General features: G+C 37.1%; 1 protein-coding gene across 1 annotated transcript in view; it reads left to right on the forward strand.

Moving 5' to 3' along the window:
• Positions 1–20,242, forward strand: part of TBC1D5 (TBC1 domain family member 5) — a 350,320-nt gene that overhangs the window by 132,882 nt on the left and 197,196 nt on the right. The gene's annotated exons all lie outside the window — the stretch shown is intronic.

The following is a 20,242-nucleotide window of genomic DNA, read 5'->3' on the forward strand; positions in this document are numbered from 1 at the left end:
ATGTTATTTTGGATGAGATTATGCAAATAAAAAGGCTGATTTTCCTTTTTTTTTTTTGTTTGACTCAGCACCTATATTCTTATTTGAAAAAAAACCCTGCAAGTTGGGATAGAATGAACAGGCTCTAAAGGCAGAAATTATTTTGTAACCTAAAGTAAATTAATTAAATGCAGTATTTGGAAGACTAATGAGTGAGAACAAACTGCTTGCATAATGCAATACATGTCTGTGTTGCTTGTCTTTTCTGCTTATTTGCTAGTAGTGACAGTATAGTTGGTTCGAAGAAAGTGATAAGCTTAACGAGAAAGCTCGTCCTTGTCATGAAAACATTCCTCAAGTACTCAGTTATATGCAGTGGCACCTTAACTATCTGTAATTTTCCAGTCATTGAACACATGTACCAGGAGGGCAAAATAAAAAATTTATTTTAAATTACAGAGTTGAAACAACTTTGTCACATTTCCTAAGTCCCTCATCCAGATCAGCTACTCTGTGTGGGTGTATCTGTCTATAAATCTTCTGTTTACTAGTGCTTGTTAAAAAAGCTACGTCAAGTTTTGCTTAGTCAGGTTTATTACTTCAGTTTATAAGAAGCTGACATTTTGCTTTAAAATATATTGGTAAAACTTCATTGTCCCTTTGAGCTAATTTTTTTTTCATTTTTTCTTCATTGGGTTTATAAAGCTTTTCCAATGTTAGAAAATGAGAATGAACATCTAGGGGGAAGTATTTTAAAACGTGACAATTAAATGAAATAGCTTTTCTAGGTCAGTGTTCCTCCTCTATTATATTTGACATGTAAACGATATGGAGCCATTTTAGTTTGATAAACTAAATGCATTTTTTTACATATTTTTAGAAACTTGAAGATAATCTTTTGCAATAACCTAAAATAATAACCATTTTCCAGAAGAAATATAGCTTGTTTCTAGTCTTCCCCAATCATGAAAAAGATAATAATTTTCTTCTGATTTTTTTCCTTAAAAAAATACTGGTAGTTCTCTCAATTCTGTTTCAAGAAAAAACAAGATTTTTACCCTGTTAAAAAAACATTGTAAATTAATTTTACCCTTTATTGTGCCCAGAAACTATTAGTTACCTTGACTGAAAAGGTTTCTCATTTTTATCCCAACCTTAACATTTCTATGACATACAAAGTTAATAGTATTGAATTGATGCTTAAAAGTGCCATTAATTCATTTACCCCAAATGTTCATTAACAATGTAAATGTATGCTGATGTTCTATGAGACAAGGAAGTGACTAATGACTCTTCGCACTAACAACACTTAAAATGAATAGAAACTTTAGATAGCTAATCTTGAAGTAATCAAGACCCTCATTCAGCTTGGCATCTCTGTATGCTCTAAAACAGCTGTCAACTGTTAAAAATATATACACAACACACACACAGGCACATGCGAAGATAAAGATATGTAAATACATGGTTCCCCAAGTCATAAAGGTTACCAACTATGGTACATTTTTTATGTTCTATCTATGTAAATATTTTATATAAAGCATCCATTTCATCTTCATAGGTTTTTTTTACTGTGAAACACATACTGCATTTTAATTTGAAACTTTATATATCCAAAATAAGTCTTTGAAGTTTTAATATTTCATTTTAAATAAAGCATATGCTTAGATGGTGTTGGGTCTTTGGGCATCAAAGTACACAGTCATTCCTTTCCATGCAATCTGTCCATCATTGTCTTCACAAAAGTATTTCAAGACAACATTTTTCAACTCAGCCTCAAGTTTCAGGCATGATACACAATCAACTTGGTGAAAAATCTCTATCTTAAAGTCCTCTGTGTCATGTATCATAGAAATACGGAGGAGAGGTGGTCCATCAGTCAGAGATGTTCTGTGCAATATTGTGGAATATCAGGACATCTGAACTGTTTTTTGAAGCTCTGCTGAATGCTTAAAGTATTACCTCGGAGGCAAAGTGATAGAAGTCTTCACTGAGATGAGGTAATAAAAATAAAGCATGTCACTGATAAGGATGCTGAAAATAGATATTTAATCGTAGAGCTAGTCAGATTTGTTAATCTGCATGAAGTATTGTATTTTTAGTATGTGCAACTGATACCAAAACTTGATGGAGAACCAGGAGATGTCATGTCCAGCTGGAGTTTTGAAATTCTCTCACAAGGCATTTTCATAAAATGAAAGAGATCTCAGAAATACATGGATTGCTGTCAAGTAAAGCTGGTTGGAAAACTGCATGCATAGACTACTTCTTGTTCATTTGCTGTCAGCTTGGAAGGTTATATTGGATGGGATTCCAGAGATATGTTAATTGAGTCTAGTAGTGCTCAGCGCTTTTATTAACATCTCAGTGAAGGTATAGAGAGAAAGCATGGTTTATTTGGGACAGGGCTGTTAGCACAATGGAGGGCAGACATACAATTCAAAGTATTCCTGAGATTTTGGACAAGTGGCCTGGGAAGAATAAGACATGGTTCACTAGGAACAGCTACGAGGATTAATGTTGCAAATGCTAGGCAGAAGACAATTACCTAGCTGAACAAATAAAAGTAGAACATTATAGATGAGGTAAGTGTCATTTGGAGAAAGATCTGGGCATTCATAGCACTCCAAATTTTGCATAACTGAGGAACTTTGAATCTGGTGTTATGATGAGTCATGAGAATCTGCTTGTTTGCAAGTTTAAAAAATTCAGGATAAGCTGTTAACTGACAGTCAAGATCCTTTTTCTCCCCCTTTAAAATATTCCAAAAAAACAGATAGGATAGTATTTCAGTCTTTATCTGATGTTTGATCCGGCCTGTGTTATTTTACTTGTGTCTGATTTTTTTTTCGAGATAGAAAGATGTGCATTCCATATATGCACTCATATATGCTTTTTTTAAATAGCATTTTTAATAGTTGGTAAGAAATTTGTGGCAGGGATTCTCACTTTTGCAATATGATACTTCAAATGGAAGATTTTAGTTCTTTTAAAAAATGTTAGTTTTTGATTATATCTTTTGGATCTGGTTATATTATACTTTACATGCATGTATGTATATATGCATTGTTATGTTTGCTTTGGACTATAGTAAGTTGATGGTATCTTACTACATTTTCTGTTCTAAGAATCTTCATTATATTGTTCATTTTACTCTAACAATATTTTTAATGATTCCTTATGAAACAGGGATCTTTATCAGAGAAACTGATGAATCTTATCTTTTTTTTTGTCTCCAGCAGAGACTTTATAAACCCTGAATATATGAAGAGAAATTTCGGAAACTTTGCTCTTCTCACTTCTGCCTGTATATTGCATTTGACAAACTATTTTGTTCGTTTCCAAATGCTTGAGGTTTATATTACTTTGAAACGGGATAACTAGGTTAACTGTTTCTGAGCTGCTGTAAATTTTTACTCTTAAGTTATAGCATTCACATTCTGAGACAAGTTTTGAAGAGCATAGTAGGTAGCATTCCCATTTCATTGATGTAATGAGAAAGTTGATCCTCTAAGGACAGACTGGAACAATGCATTTAATACTCTTCAATTTAATTTCCTCAATATCACAATTAATACAATTAAGGTCACTTGAAATGAAACTATTAACGAATTGGGTAATTTACTTTAACAATGTCAGTGTGTTCTCACAATTATATTTGCTTTAATTAGTGTACAAGCTATTATTTAATAGCATACTTCACGTAGAAAAATGTAATGTGTTCTTTGTTCTTAATAGAAGAAAAGGGGAAACCTTTAATGGGTCTGAGTGTTTTGGATTTGGAGTTTGGGGGTATATTTCATGTCTCGAGGCTTTAGTTGGTGGTGAGGACAGAGCAGGCTGATGTAGCTGGAAGGACAAAGATAACTACTGGAGTGTGTGACTGAAATTAATCCAGTTGAGACAGATCAGTTGCTGACCTCGTACTTACTTACCATTGCATTCCTCCTGATTCTCAAGGCTGCCAAGAAAAAATGAGACATGGTAAGAGAACATTCATATTTCCATTTCAACCATATTCTGTGTGTTTCCATTGCTTATCTTTGGAGAATTTTGCTGTTCTGGTGTTAACCTCATAACCCTGATCACTAAAAAGCATTACCATGTAGTACTATGCCTTATGTGGAGTTTGATATACCTAGTTTATATCAGTGTTATACAGAAAACATTTAGAAAACAGAGGGGAATGAATTAATAAAGTAAATGCCACCTTCTCTGGACCTAACAGGACCCATGTGCTATCAAATAATTTCCCCAAATCTTAAGTATAATTCACATGGGACTATCTTGGTCTTGGATACATCCTTTCACATGTGTTCCAGGGTTAAGTGAATTTTTACTGTCAGAAAATTGTATTATCTCCTAATCAGTCAGTAGCTATTTGGTGTTATGAGTTGGGGTTTTCTTGCCCTTACAACCCCTTTCAGTCGGGGAGACAATGCTAATGCAGATTGCCCTGTATGGCATTTATCTGTCTGGCTTTAGAGATCATTTCCGTGATTACATTTAAAAGAAACAACCACAGAGGTCTAGACCTCTTTGTGTGAGAAGTACATTCCTAGGTAAAAGCCATTGAGAACGCAGATATAGTGAGTTCTTGAACCCTTACTACTTTCTGATCAAATATTTTTCCATAGTGTATGACGTCATGTGTGTCATGTGATGTGTGTTCTTTCATCTTCTCTCCAGGGAGGGACATGTACATGAAGTATAGCATTCTGTTTTTAAGAGTCCTTTTAAATATGCATGCTACTTTGTGTTTTCATTAAAAAGACAAGATTGGAACAGAGAACTTCTTTGCATTATATTGGAACAGAAGATGCTGAGGGTTGTGATTGTTTGTAACACCTTTGGGATTTCATGATGTGGTTTGCACCAGGCCCTGAGAATGCCCTGTGTCCTTCATTGGCAAGTTTTACCCTTCAGGCAGAAAGCTTCATTGTGCCCCATCAGTGCAGTTGTTGCTAGTGGTCCTCCTTCAAAACCCTTGTGCTTCTCCTCCTGGGCTTGGCTTTTCCATTAAAGGCACAGGTATGCTAGAGGAGGAAGAGCTGTCTTCAGTCTGGTTGGCTTCGTATTGGATGAGTAAAAGCAAGAACGTTTTTTTCACAGAATCACAGACTGGTTTGAGTTGGAAGGCACCCTAAAGATCATTTAGTTCCAACCCCCCTGCCAGAGGCAGAGACACCTGCCTGTGTCTACGTCTTCAAGCACCACATGCTAACATAACAAGCATTTTAGTATTCATTTATTAATGATAACTACTGTTTAGCTTGCTTTTAATTGAGCAGCAACAGGATTGTAGTGACAAAGGCTATTGGAGCAACACAGTATGTCTTGAGTTAACTCAGCCTGTCACTAGCTCCTTCCATACGACTCTTCCTTTTCTCTTCTGTTTTCTGTACTAGAAATACATAGTTATTAAGAGATCAGTTAACAGAGAAGCTATTCATGTTTAAAAATACATATATTTAATATAACGTTAGTTGAAAATAGCTGGCACGCAGTACATTTTTTTCCTTTAAAGACTGTACTTGTACAGGCGTTGATATGCCCTTAGAAATTTGCCAGTTGTGGGCCCTTTGGTTTCAGTGCCTTGCTGCAAATTCGTATTTAGGAATTGCAGGGGTATTTTAAATTATTTCAGCTGTGGGAAAGAATGTGAGCAGCTGACACAGTCTTGTGGGTTACCAGCTTCCAGAGTTGGATTTTTCTCTCTAAAATTGGTAGCTCCATTTTTTTTGATAGCTTCACGTGAGTTGCACATTACATTAATTCAAGTTTGGAGGTTATACTGTGGCATGGGTAACTGGCAGAAACATAATGTATGGAAATTGCCTTTGGTGGTTGATAAGGAAGGTATTAGAGGAGACCTTTTGGACATCAGTGGCTGTTGATTTAAAAGAAATTTAAAATGTTAATTTTGAAAGTTCTACTCTAAATTGGTATATGAAAATAAGACCATTCTCACTGATGACATTGACACTCTGCCTCAGTTCAGTCATCTCAGCTGGGAGTTTCCAGTTCTTTCCAGATACAGCCCTGCCTGAATATTGGCATAAATCACTTGTCAGCCTCATGTCGTTCTTACTAGCTAATCACTCCTTGTGACCGTACTTTGGAAAACAAAGAAACACTGATTTCAGTGTTTATTTTTGTTCTTTTCCCAGCTTTTCCCAAATCCAGGATCCAGATTAAAGCTCAACGCATCTCACTTCCTAGCATACCTGTAGTATAATACATGTGGTATAAAAGGAAATTATGCAAGTCTCACGGAAAAGATTTTTTTTTTACTAAATTTTACATGCTTAGAGAAGCTTAAAATACCAAGCAGAAATTTCCATTTTAACTATAGTAACCTACTGAAAAACAAAATTAACACGGAATAATCTTTTTTAATACAATCTCTATAAATGTGATTAAGAGTATGTTGAAACTAGCTCATTATTAGGAGTTATACAGAAGCTAATGATGAAAATGGAATCATTCTTTGAATATTTTACTCAGACTTGATACAAAAATATTATATGAAGGTTACTACCTGTAAACACCTCAAATTAAGTGTTTCCAGGCAATGATCAAATTATGTTAAATGGCTGAATCTCCTACATATGGAAAAGGCATATTCTCTTAATTTAAAAAAATTGAACTGTACAAGTTTGATTGTACTTGTGTATGTATAATAAAAGACTAGTAAATCAGAATTCTAGCTGAGGCCAGCATGATTGGTACAGGATAATAATTAAATGTTTGAGTTCACTTCTGTCCTGACGTACAGAAGATTGTAATTTACAAAGCAGTCTGTGAATTGTGTGCATCCGGCTGATGTTACAGACTTCTATATCTGAGATTAAATGTATGTTAAAACATTCTGAAAGAGTTTAACTGCCACAGATTTGATTGTATTAGAAATTGATTGCTCTATGTAACAGAAATATGTCAGCACAGACAGGATCTTTCCTGTCTTTCGTGTATGTGGACATTTATAAAGATCTGGAATTCCTTATTTTAAAAAGGGAAGGGTTCAACCTAGTTATGTGGCAAGTGATACTGCAGAGCTTCAATTTTAGGCTTCTGATTGACTAATAAGCCTTATTCTTTAGCCTCCGTGGGTACCCTTGTCCTTATCCTCTTTGGACATGCAAAACTAAGAGACGTGGAAGGGGAGAGAAATAAAGTTCCGTCATACTTGTTTTAAGTGGTAAGAAATTATCTGGTAAGATGTGTATTATTTATTGACAATCTGGCCTTTTAACAAAGAAAAATAGTCCTATACTTAGGTTGCCACTGCTACAACTGAAACAGCTGATACTTTAATGAACAACATACTGAGGGCCATCCAGGACATAAGGCAAATTAAGCAGGTTACAAACTGCGTATCTTCTGTTTAGGTGTAGGAGATCTCCCCAGCTCTGACAATTAGCTCCACTGATCAGGCAAGCAGACAAACAGAAACAGAAGGAGGCCATTTGTATCAATTTGAGGAACAGAACTAGTAATGAAGTGAAATATCCATACCAGGTAGTTTCACCTCTGCTCTGGAATAGATATTTCTAGCTGCTGGTTTCAGCTTCGCAATAGCAAATAAATAAATAAATACATGCTGCTGAACAAAAGCTTATTTTCTGTTGTTTACAAATCAAGAGCAAAGGAATAATAATACTTCTAACCTAGAGGATTTTTTAAAAAGGAGAAAACATTTTCTGGACATACAAGCGAATATGAATCTTGGTAACCTGACAGCTTTGTTTAAACATTGAATTTGAGTTTCCTTTCATGAAAATCTTTTCAAAGTACAGCAATTCAGCTGTGAAAACCTGAATACATTAATGGTGACAAAGAACCTCTGGAATGAGCCAACATTTGTTTTCGTTCTTTTACAACATTTCCTGATGAATTGCACATACAAAAGCGTTGCAAGTTATTTAATTTTCTTTTCTTACTTTGATAACAAATGTCTCTACTGTTTACCTTTTTGGTTAAGGTACCTTATTATTACTAATCAGCTTTAATTATTTATAGCAAAATGACTGTGAAAAATGTTACTTTGATGTCAAAAAAGTCAGGGACCTGATCCTGACCTTATTATAAGTAATGGCTAGGTTCCAATTGACTGTCAAGGTAACAAGCCTGAGTGCCCTTATTGTCTAAGGGAAGCAGTAATTTAGCCCAAGGTGCTGGATTGTGGTTAGTTACTTGGAGTTCCTCAGTTTTGGGAGTGTTCAGATTTCAACCATTTGGTGTCAAGATTTGGCCACGCAGAGGCAGAGACTGACTTTTAAAAGTCCTGGTCTTCATTTTACTCATAAGGTACACAATAATTGAAAAAGGCTAAATATACAGGTTAATGGGAGAACACCTTTATCTCTAGCCAAAATCGAGTGCTAAAATGGGGGCAGTGGGAGAAATATGCGTAGCTTTTCTTCTTTTGTCTGTCTTTCTCCACAGTCAACAAAATAGCAAGCTAACACAAGTCTAAATTATACTGGATAAGGAACATCATGTTTCAAATGAATGTATGTGAGCTTATGTTTAACTCTTGTTTTGTAGAAGTGAACAATTGCTGGGTTTTCTTTCTAAATATTTTAAGCTTGAGATTTATGTGGATGTACATATACACACACACTCTGTGACAAGATTGAACGCTTCTGTCAGATCTCGAATATCTTTTAGTTATTCATAAGTATCCCTAGTGTTTAGATCCCTGCATCAGTAATCATGTGACTATAATGTTTCAGGTGCAGGACAAATAACACAAAAGGATATAGCAAATTAGTTTTATTTTCACTATTTGTGGCAATCACACAAGCTTATGACGCAGTTTGTGCTCCATGGCTTGATGTGTTTAAAAACGGAGGCGGAACTTGGGATGTTTGTTTTGCATCTTTGTGCTTACCTCATCCTATTAGAAGGTGTCATATACCAAAGAAGCTATGAAATTAATTCTCATAACTGCCATAGAATAGTCTAAAATAACTAGACTATAGGTTCTCATGCAACAAGAAGTTTGAAGCAGGTGAAATGTTATGCCTAGTTCATACAAGAAGTCTGTAGCAGGGCCAGGAGCTGGACCCAGATCGTTCAAGGTCCAGGACACTGCCTCGGTGACAGTGCCATCCTTCAGCTCTTGCTTTCTTTCAGCCATTTTTTGTGAGACAGGTAGCTAATTCACTAAAAAAAAAGAATCACTTTGGTACATGTCAGAACACACACTCAACCTTTTCATGTTTTATATACAAACTTAAAATAAATAACCACTTGTCAGCTTAGAAATTTCAACTAAAAGTATTTTTGGTAATGGAAATGAAAGAATACTTTAAAAGACACAGATCATTGTCACCTTTTCAGTATTATGAGTAATCAAATAACGTTAAAATGTTTTGAACATGTTAAACTATTCCCTAAACTTGGTAATGGTGGCTTATTACGGACATATGAGTGTTACCCTTAAAACATGATTTGGCCACAAGTTTCAGGAATGCTGTGCCAGCTTAGTGAAATAGTTATCAAAGTTGATTTGTTTGTGCTTGTTTATTTCACTATTTTGTATCTCAGCATTGCCAGCTCTTAAGAAGAGAGAAAATACTAAAACTTCTTAAGAGATTTTTTTTAAAGCACTACATACTGCTTTTACTGTTTCATTATGTTATTAGGTACTGGGGGCATTAGCTGGCTTTACATATTGTTCGATGTACCTTGTAAGTCAGTGAATATAGTGGTACCTTCATGTTTATCCTACAGCTACTGTTGAGGTAAATGGAATACCTGTCTCTGATATTTCATGGAAAGTAGATGGGAAGGTTACAAATCAAATTTAATGTAAGTAAACTATAATGGCCACTTAAAAAAAAAAAACCCTGCTCTAATTTTCTTCTGTTAAAAATCTTAATTCTCTACAAAGAGCTGGAAGTTAAATGCTTCTGCTTGGATTCTAGAGTGATAAACAATAATACATAAACACTGGAATAGGAAGACTGCACTCAAATTTTTGAACAAATCCCATCCAGTTTAGTGCAACTGGGATCATGTAATCAAAATATTAGCAAGTAGCCTGTATGATAAATTTCTCCACTAAAATTTTGATATCCTATTACAAATTATTATTCTTGATCTTCCTAGAAGTTAAAAGGCACAAACTTCATCCAGATAAAGCTTTTATGGTGGTGATAATTCTTTTCTTCTGAGAAATTGGATTTGTAATGGAATCAATGATTTAACCTTAGGAAAAATGAACTGTATAGTGTTTCAGTACTAAGTGCAATTGAAGGGATAGAGTTCTCTTGTCATACACATGAAAATATGTTTTCAATGATGTGAAAATGTTTGAGTTTCATTATAGTGGGGTACATTTTGCATATGTTAGTTGTAATATTTGAAGATACCATTTTTGTTTTTGTTTACTTTTAATTTGAAATATTTAAAGGGTGGAGCAACGGAACATAAATCTATCCATTAGTGGGCATTTCAACTTTACACTCAGATGAATTCTCATCAAATTTGATTTGCTGACTCGTGGCCAGAACAGATGTTATCTTAATGGAAGAGAGAAGCGTATTGAGCCACAGGGCCACCTCCAAACTTCTGTGATGCAATATTGGTTCATTCTTTATTGAAGTCTGAAAGAAAATACTCCTTTTCAGAAGTGTACAAGTCTTCATTCTGAATTATCACAGCTAGGTGGCCACAACATTATCAGCTACAGTAAGATTGAGATTTTATTGCCAGAAAAAGTGTAGCATTAATTGTTGCTATTCTAAAAAAAAAATATAATAATGACCTGGCAGATGAGTGTGTGTCTTTTGCTTATTTGAATTTGAAAGAAAGAAGGGATGTAAATCAGAGCTTATACTGTAGAAGACTCTAGCTCTGTTTTGGGGTTCTCATGACTATAACCAGTGAAAACTTCTGTTTTAAAAGTTCTTGAATTAAAATAGACATTTTTCTGCAGGATTAAATTTAATGTATTTTATAAATTTACATTTATGATGAACACATGACATTGTGGCATTTGCATGAACTAAAGTTTCACCCTTGTAACTGTGCTGTTAGAATACTTGTTCAAGTGAAGATTATTATTTATTCTAAGAAGCTGGGTTGTAGCATACTTCTATCAGAAGCAAATTTCTGATTTGGAAAAATATCGTATAAACCCTGTATTAAATGTTCCTTGGCTTTTTTAAAAAGTAGCATATAAAGCCTGTATTAAATGATCTCTGGTTCTTTCTCATAGATTTAATTTTTGTGGGAAAAAAGATTTTTTTGATAAAAGCAGCTATAAATGAAAACCACAGATTTAATTCTGGATGTGAAAAATCTGCTGCAGGTTTTTAGTCTTGGAATTAATATAATATTTATGATACTACAACTACTGTAGATATTGCAAATTTAGGAAAATACTTGCAGGTTTTCTGCGATTTCAAAGACAGTTACTCGTATCTGTCAGATTCGATTTGAGATTCCTGTGGAAAAATGAGCCTGCATTTGGTATCTGGCATTTGCATTACTTGGCTAAAGACAGTTTTATTTTTTTGCATATTGCTCTGTTCTGTGCTAAAGCTGTAGCTCAGAGCAACAACTCTGCAACTTTTGAACATACCTAAGTGGGGTTTTTTTAATTAATACATAAAGATGAATTTAAATTGAACATTGTATTGACTGTGCATTAACTCAAAGAGAAGTCAAATACTTCTGATTTTTGTGAAGCTGAAATCAATTGTCAATTGATAGTTACTTTTGGTATATATAACAAGATGATAATAATTGCATTAAAACTATACTGAATCTTAAGATAGTAAGCAGCGACATCTGAAAATTGTGTAGTAAATAACGTGTACAGTGGTAATCTTCTGTTACCCTAGCATAAGGGGCCACTTACACTATGGATCCTACAGCATGGGTGATTACTATGACGATACCAAGTCTTTGCTGGAAGAGAATAAAAATAAACAGTTGCTTTATTTATTTGATTCCTTCATGCTATAATTACATTAGGAGAAAAGGCATGATTATTGAGAAATTTTATTAATCAGGTTTTTTTAAGGTAATTTAAACCTTGAAAGATTACTTGAGGTGTTGGAAGACTGGCATGGGTCTTTGTGAAAGGAGCAAATTGTGTAAGTATCATGTTCAGCCGCCTGCCAGTGCCCCTTCTGGCTTGCCACCCAGATAGCCATTGATGGCTCAATCCAAGCCACCACGTTTGTACACGTTGTAATTATTCCCCTGTTTAGGTCTGTTCTTTAACCATCAAGTGATTTTCTGTTTATACATTGACACCATTTTGCATCGAAGGTGATGAGTCAGTTTTGGGAGTTTAGTGGTTGTCATTTACCAGTTGCTCCTAAGTCTGTATCTGGTTTCAATTTTAACGAAGTCAAGGCAAAGCATAATTTGAGGGCTTTGGATTGGGTCCGTTTTTTTCCTTTTACAAACCATATGTCAATGCTCCAAAGACCTGTCTTGTGGCTGGTTAAAACAAAATAAAAACACCTATAAAAGGTCCCATTCTGAGAAATATGTATTGATTTCAGGCAAAAATTATTTTCACTTGGTGTTTACAAATTGCACTTCTAAAACTTTGCCTAGAGGTGGGGAGGAGTGTTTCCAAAATAAGATCTTTAAGTAAAATGACTACAAAAGCATGTAATCTTCCATTTTAGTGTATTTCTTCTTCTGAATAAGTTATGCTCTAATAAAAATTAAAGAGCAAGTTGCATTTCGAAGATCAGGTCATCGTAATTCATTGACATTAGGCCACATAACTGAATAATGTCTTACTTCAGTGAAATACATCAAATGAGATCAACAATTATGACTCATAAACATGCCTCGCAGGCATAAAACAGCAGGGAATTAGCATGTGAGGCTGATAAATATGCATGTAAATAAGCTCCCAAAGGAATAACATAGGTTTGATTGATAGGTTTAGAATTGGAACATATGTAAACCCCTTTATTCCTCATTCTGGTGTAGCTAAGTAAAGATGCGTTTTACTTGTTAAAAGTTTCAATAACTTTGTAAATCTTAATGCCACATCTGCTTTTGTGTGTGCAGGCACGTGTGGGTGTCACTTGAGAGATTGATTGAATTGTCTACAGGGTAGATGCCCTCACACTAAAGTTGTAGTGTTTGCGTATGTATATTGGAGCAGTTGTGTATGTGCATGCACATGTATGCATATTTGGGCACTGCATATTAGGTGGTGTTGAGCAAAAGATTATTTTGGGGGTTTTTTTACTCAGAATTTACAGATTGTAAAGTTTTCTTCATAAGTAGAAAACTCACTGGTGAGTTTTGGTATATGCACCGGTATATTTATTTTTGCAAATACATTCTGCATTAAAGGTAATTACTATTTATATTACAGAAAGTCCCACAAGTGCTACTACATTAAGAGTCTGGCAGTGATTCTTTATAAACTTCCATTTTTGTTGGCGTCTTACAGCTTGAGCTCTTATCTACAACTTCCAAGTACCTATCACAGCAGTATCTTTATGTTGATCAGCACAAGTGTTTATGCTGTGCAGAGATTTACATCCGTATTGTTAGAAAAGTACATAACATACTTTGTGTTTATAAAACATTAATACTCTGCTTTGCCAAATACAGACCAATTGGTTGCCATTGTCATGTGGCCTGGCGTACATCTGCTTTATTACCATTCCCTGCTATTAGGCAATAAAAACTTTTCCAACTGATGCGCACTTACTGATGTTCCATCACACTGTAATTATGCTAAAGTGATCTTAGACCAGTGGCAGGCAAGATGCAAAACCCTTTTCAATAGTATGAAGTGTGTATTGACTGCAGATTTTTGTTACGTGTGGTTTATAGCTAAAATAGTCATTCTGAGAAACTGGAGATGGGGCTGGTATCAGAGATCACAATTGTTCACATGTGAAAACCTCAGTTCTGTTATACCTGCCTTTCGCTAAAAATACCTGTCCGTGGGAATCAAGCTTGAGCAAAGTGACTTCCATCTGTTTAGATTTATAGGGTAGCAGGGAATATATTTCCCAGTTAGTATCAATAAATATGGAAGCTACTGCTTAGTTCTGAAAACCGGTTCTTTTTGCTGCTTGAAAATAATAGATAAAATTGTAGCACTTGGAGACATCAGCATCAAATCTCACATGGGTTCTCATGAAGTAATTTATAGCTACCTTGTATAATTTGTATAGAAATGCTGAGATGATCCCTGCTCCAACAGAATCAACTGCATAACCCAGAATGTGGCAGCCTGTGACACCAAGAAAAAAGAGAGCCCTGTATATGGACTAGAAACAATTAATGTTTCTAGTCAAATAAACATTACAGGGGAGGGGATTTTGCATAACAGAGCTGAATAAGCAGATTGCAATCAGGAACTCTGATGGACCATGTTTGTAGCTGCATAGCACTGTCCTTTTTCACAGAGGATGCTTAGGTATCTCTTGAGCCAAGAGAAACAGAAAATAAAGCACACACCACCACCACCCCCCCCACCCCCCACCCCCCACTCCCCCCCCACAATGTGCCCTTTTTACAGTCGGGGCCTTGACAGGCTGTCACTCAGTTTCCACTCCCCACAAAGAATGTCCTTGGATGGCCCAGGAGAAGCCAGAAAATTGTTGCTAAGTATTTTTTTTCATTCACCTCTAGAATTTTCCACATTTTGTCCAACATGTGTGAAGCCACTGGGAAATATGGTTAAATGAGTTAAGCAGACATCACCCATCTGTGCATCTCAGGGAAAATAAAAACAGTGCTGTCCCTCCGAAAGCTTTCTTGGTACATAACCAAAATCAGAACAACCACCACACTCCAAAGCTAAACCTAGGCAAGGCTGTTGCAGGGAGAAAGGGAGGAACACTTTGGAGAAACCCCTCCTTCTGGCTTACCACAGTCTTGCTCGTGCGTGGTCCTTGCATAAGGTAAGATGGTCCTGGCACCTGAGCTCCTCTGAAATGCTTGAAGGCTACTGGACACCTGAGAAAACGTAACTGCACATCGTATCTGCTTCAGACAGGGTTAAAAAGCTGGCATCCAGCCCCAGCTCTGAATTTCAGTCTGCTGACAAGCCCAAACGATCACGTTGCAGTCTCTTCCTTGTTTGTATAAATGTTTTATAATTCTACATAGAAAGCACTGCAAGAACCCTACTTTTGCTCAAGTCTTGATTCACCCTTTAATATCGTTCATTGCTGCTCTTTCTACTGCTCAAATGATTTGTAATTTGTATCTCTCAAACAGTTCCCACTTGGATTTCTCATGCACTGAAAAGTCAGATGCCTGACATTACTGTGTAAAGTTAAGTGCTTAGGGTTAATGAATGGCATTAAATTTTATGAGGTCATGTCCAGTAGATGTTAAAAGAAGCTTAAGGGAACTTTATCACTGATCGAAATTAACAGTTGGCACGAAAGAATGCCTGAGGGAGTTCAGTTCTGAGCAAAAATAAAATCGGTGGTATAAAAACTAAAATATACAGTCATTGTGATTAATGTAAACATTTTTGTTAGGTAATTGGTTACGTGTTGCAGTAAAAGATATGAGACCTCACAGTTTGAAAGGAAAGAATGTTATTGTATTTAGAAAGCAATTAATGTTTCTAGTCAAATAAAAACTACGTCACGTACAATATTTATATTCTTTCAGTAAACATATAACCTTTGGGGCTATATTTATCAAGTAGTCAAGTCCCCACTTATTTACATTAGTTTTTTCTTTGGGCAAAATATGTTTTCCCTAGTGGAGTACATTATTTTGTTTCATTAAACGCTTATTTCTACTCGCGTGCATTGCTTATGTTACAGACCAAATGAGTAAATTCTGTGTACTTAAGTCATCTAAGGTTTGTGTTTTGGGGTGACTGATGGATGGCATGAAAATTCTGTTTCAAAAAGAAAATGGCTACATTAACTTATGGATAGATCTGTTTTGCATAATTATGTGGGGAACTATTCAGTAATTACACTAGTATTCACATGCTGTAATTTTCGTCATCTTTATTCACTGTCATTCCAATGAGAGGAAACAGAAAACTTATTCAGACGTATATATTCTTTCTTGCTCTGTCTTACGACCTGCAGTCACAGCATATAGTACTTTTTCAAGTAATGCGTGTGCTCGAGTAAGACAGCTATTGTCTTGAATTTCACTCCCACGGTATGTGTGTAAATTCTGCACCTGTACTTCAAAGTCTCTAACACCATGCTATGGGTATGCCTAAATGACCTTGTGCAGGCCCATTCCTTTCACATCGCGTGAGGTCTGGGCACAGTGTTGGAGGTAATAGTGTCAAGCCTGCTGTTAGTGCAGAGCTCTAGTATGGAAGAGTCAAAGTTTCTGGATCAGAACTTTTTCTCCTCTCCAGTTGGACAGAGAGGTACCACATCCTGTCATACAGCATAGCAAATCATGGCCACGTCCCAAATTTGGAAGATGAAATCAGAAGAAAAGTGAAAATATTTTAGAATTTGTAGTCCCTCAAGATTGTTCTCTTGCTCTCCAGATGATTATTTTTGTGGTTTAATATGAATTACATACATGAAACACGCCTTTTCACATTTTCCTTAGGTAGTACTTGGTCAAAAAATACGAAGTCAAAAAGCTGATGCTCTCTCATGCTGGGTGACATTTTCATCTTGCATCCAGACTGTTTTCTTTTTGGCTAAAATATATTGCACATTTTCTGTCTTAGGGGACTGGGGTAACTGTCTAGAAAAATTGACTACTACTTAACGTTTATCCTATTATTGTATAAACTAAGTCATCAACCTAGTCATACTTGTCTAATTTACATTTTGGAAGTCTCATATTTCTTACGTCTCCAAATGCTTTGTACTTGAATCCTTACTTCCGTTCTGAAGTGCCACCGGGGATTGACACTACTTATCCTTCTCACAGGAGGGCAAGGGTGGAGAACAGAAATCTGTCCCATGATGGATTACATACTTCTTCACAGGAATGTTTTGTGGGGAGTTTCTTTCTCAGTATCTACAGGAGAGGGACCAGTGTTCAACAAACTACCTTGCACTGTAGTAAATAGAAGTGTTTTGTCATTCTGGCTGTCAATTTGATATATTTTTGTATTCTGATGTAGCTGTGGACTTTCATCTCTTTCTTAGACATCTGGAGTTTACTGCTAATGCATATATACCTTTCCTCTTTAAATTTTTCCAGATCTGTCATTCACAACATGCATCTGCTTTTGCACCAGCAAAGTACACAGTTGGTGCTCTCCAAATTAAAAAAGGCTTGGTTTAGAAGAACTTTGATTAAAATCTAGTGTTTTCTTTATGCTTTGGCATATTTTGATTTGGCAGTTTAAAAGCTCTAGCTCAGTATTTCTTTTATATTGTTTGGTGACATTTTTTTTCATTGGAGAAATTTATTAAAAAATTTAGGGTGCTGTTCCAGTTCATATTCTCTGAGGTATGGGTCTACTGGGTACACAATGTATTCTGAGAATTAGCAACCTTAATTATAGCCTCAAATTAGAGGTCTAGGGCTTCCTGGCTTCATCTTATAAAGCCAAGCTGGGCAGCTTTAAGCTCAGGTCTCCCTTTCTGATGCAGGTTCCTTCTGTAAAGTTAATTTGATTAGGGTAAGGGCTGTTCCATTAGCAGCAGGAACGTCCCTTTCAGGGTTGAGTATTTGAGTTTGTGTGGCAGTGGTGTTTATTTTCAGGTTGTTGGGGTTTTTTTCAGACCATCTTGCTCAAATTTGCCAGGTACTGGTGCTGTTGTAAGGTAAAGGTATCCTAACATGATTTTTTTTTTTAAGCAGTGTACTTCTAAATTGTCTTACCTCTAGACTCTGCTACTGATGGAACATCTCCTTTAAGTATTACCCAGATAACTTTAAACTTTCAGACTTTCGCACTGGCCATATAGGACTACTAAAGGGTGAGCGAGTCTTGACAATCACTCCTTGATTTTCTAATTGTCTAATCAGTTTATGAATGGGGATCAGGGAGTCTCGATTGGTGCGATATTGTCGTCGGTGCACCGTGGTAGTAGCAATTGGCACCTGTTGTTCTTCAACCTTCAGCAACCCCACAACAGAAGGATCTTCTGAGAGGCCAGGCAAGGTAGACAGCTGTTTAATGTCCTCAGTCTCTACAGCTGCTATACCAAAGGCCCATCTATACCCTTTAGGGTCCTTGAAATACCCTCTCTTGAGGTAGTCTATGCCAAGGATGCACGGAGCATCTGGGCCAGTCACAATGGGGTGCTTTTTCCATTCATTTTCAGTTAGGCTCACTTCGGCCTCCAATACAGATAACACTTGAGATCCTCCTGTTACTCCTGAAATACTGATAGAGGTGATCAACAAAATAACAGCTATGTCCCCACCTACTAACAAAAAGGAAACACAAGCCTTCTTAGGCGTTGTGGGTTTCTGGAGAATGCATATTCCAGATTACAGCCAGATTGTACGCCCTCTTTATCAAGTGACCAGAAAGAAGAATGATTTTCAGTGGGGCCCTGAACAACGACAGGCTTTTGAACAGATTAAACAAGAGATTGTGCATGCAGTAGCCCTTGGACCAGTCCGTACGGAACAAGATGTTAAAAATGTGCTCTACACCGCAGCTGGGGACAATGGTCCTACCTGGAGCCTCTGGCAGAAAGTACCAGGGGACACTCGAGGTCGACCCCTAGGATTTTGGAGTCGAGGATACAAGGGCTCCGAGGCCAATTACACCCCAACTGAAAAAGAGATACTGGCAGCATATGAAGGAGTTAGAGCTGCTTCAGAGGTAATTGGTACTGAAGCACAACTTCTCCTGGCACCTCGATTACCAGTACTAGGCTGGATGTTCAAGGGTAAGGTTCCCACTACCCATCATGCAACTGATGCTACATGGAGTAAATGGATTGCATTAATTACGCAGAGGGCTCGAATAGGAAACCCTAATCGCCCAGGAATCTTAGAAGTGATCATGGACTGGCCAGAAGGCAAAGACTTCGGAATGCCACCAGAAAAGGAGGTGACACGTGCTGAAGAAGCCCCACCATATAATGAATTACCAGAGGATGAGAAGCAGTATGCCCTGTTCACCAATGGATCCTGCCGTCTTGTAGGAAAGCATCGGAAGTGGAAAGCTGCTGTATGGAGTCCCATACGACGAGTCACAGAAGCCACAGAAGGACGAGGTGAATCAAGTCAATTTGCAGAAGTAAAAGCCATTCAGCTGGCTTTAGACATTGCTGAACGAGAAAAGTGGCCAAGGCTGTATCTTTATACTGACTCATGGATGGTGGCAAATGCCTTGTGGGGGTGGTTAAAGCAGTGGAAGCGAAGCAACTGGCAGCGCAAAGGGAAACCTATTTGGGCTGCTGAATTGTGGCAAGATATTGCTGCTCGGCTAGAGAAACTAGTCGTGAAGGTACGTCATGTAGATGCTCACGTACCTAAAAGTCGGGCAACTGAGGAACACCTAAACAACCAACAAGCGGATCAAGCTGCTAAAGTGTTCCAAATAGATTTGGACTGGGAACACAAAGGTGAACTATTTTTAGCTCGGTGGGCTCATGACACTTCAGGTCATCAAGGAAGAGATGCAACATACAGATGGGCTCGTGACCGAGGGGTGGACTTAACCATGGACTCTATTGCACAGGTTATCCATGATTGTGAAACATGCGCCGCAATTAAGCAAGCCAAACGGTTAAAACCTTTGTGGTATGGGGGACGGTGGTTGAAATATAAATATGGGGAGGCCTGGCAAATTGACTATATCACACTCCCTCAAACCCGCCAGGGGAAACGCTATGTGCTTACCATGGTGGAGGCGACCACCGGATGGTTGGAAACATACTCTGTGCCCCATGCCACTGCCCGGAACACTATTCTGGGCCTCGAAAAGCAAATCTTGTGGCGACACGGCACGCCAGAGAGAATTGAGTCGGACAATGGGACTCATTTCAAAAACAGTCTCATAGATAACTGGGCCAAAGAGCATGGCATCGAATGGGTATATCACATCCCCTATCATGCACCAGCCTCTGGGAAAATTGAACGGTATAATGGGCTATTAAAAACTACCCTGAAAGCAATGGGGGGTGGAACCTTAAAAAACTGGGATAAACATCTGGCACAAGCTACCTGGTTAGTTAACACCAGGGGATCTATCAATCGAGCTGGCCCTGCTCAGTCAGACCTTCTACATACAGCAGAAGGAGATAAAGTCCCGGTGGTGCATGAAAGGAATCTATTGGGAAAAACTGTCTGGATTCTTCCTGCAACGGGCAAAGGTAAACCCATTCGTGGGATT

Source organism: Nyctibius grandis, chromosome 7 (assembly GCF_013368605.1).
Source record: "Nyctibius grandis isolate bNycGra1 chromosome 7, bNycGra1.pri, whole genome shotgun sequence".
In the NCBI taxonomy this organism is placed as follows: Eukaryota; Metazoa; Chordata; class Aves; order Nyctibiiformes; family Nyctibiidae; genus Nyctibius; species Nyctibius grandis.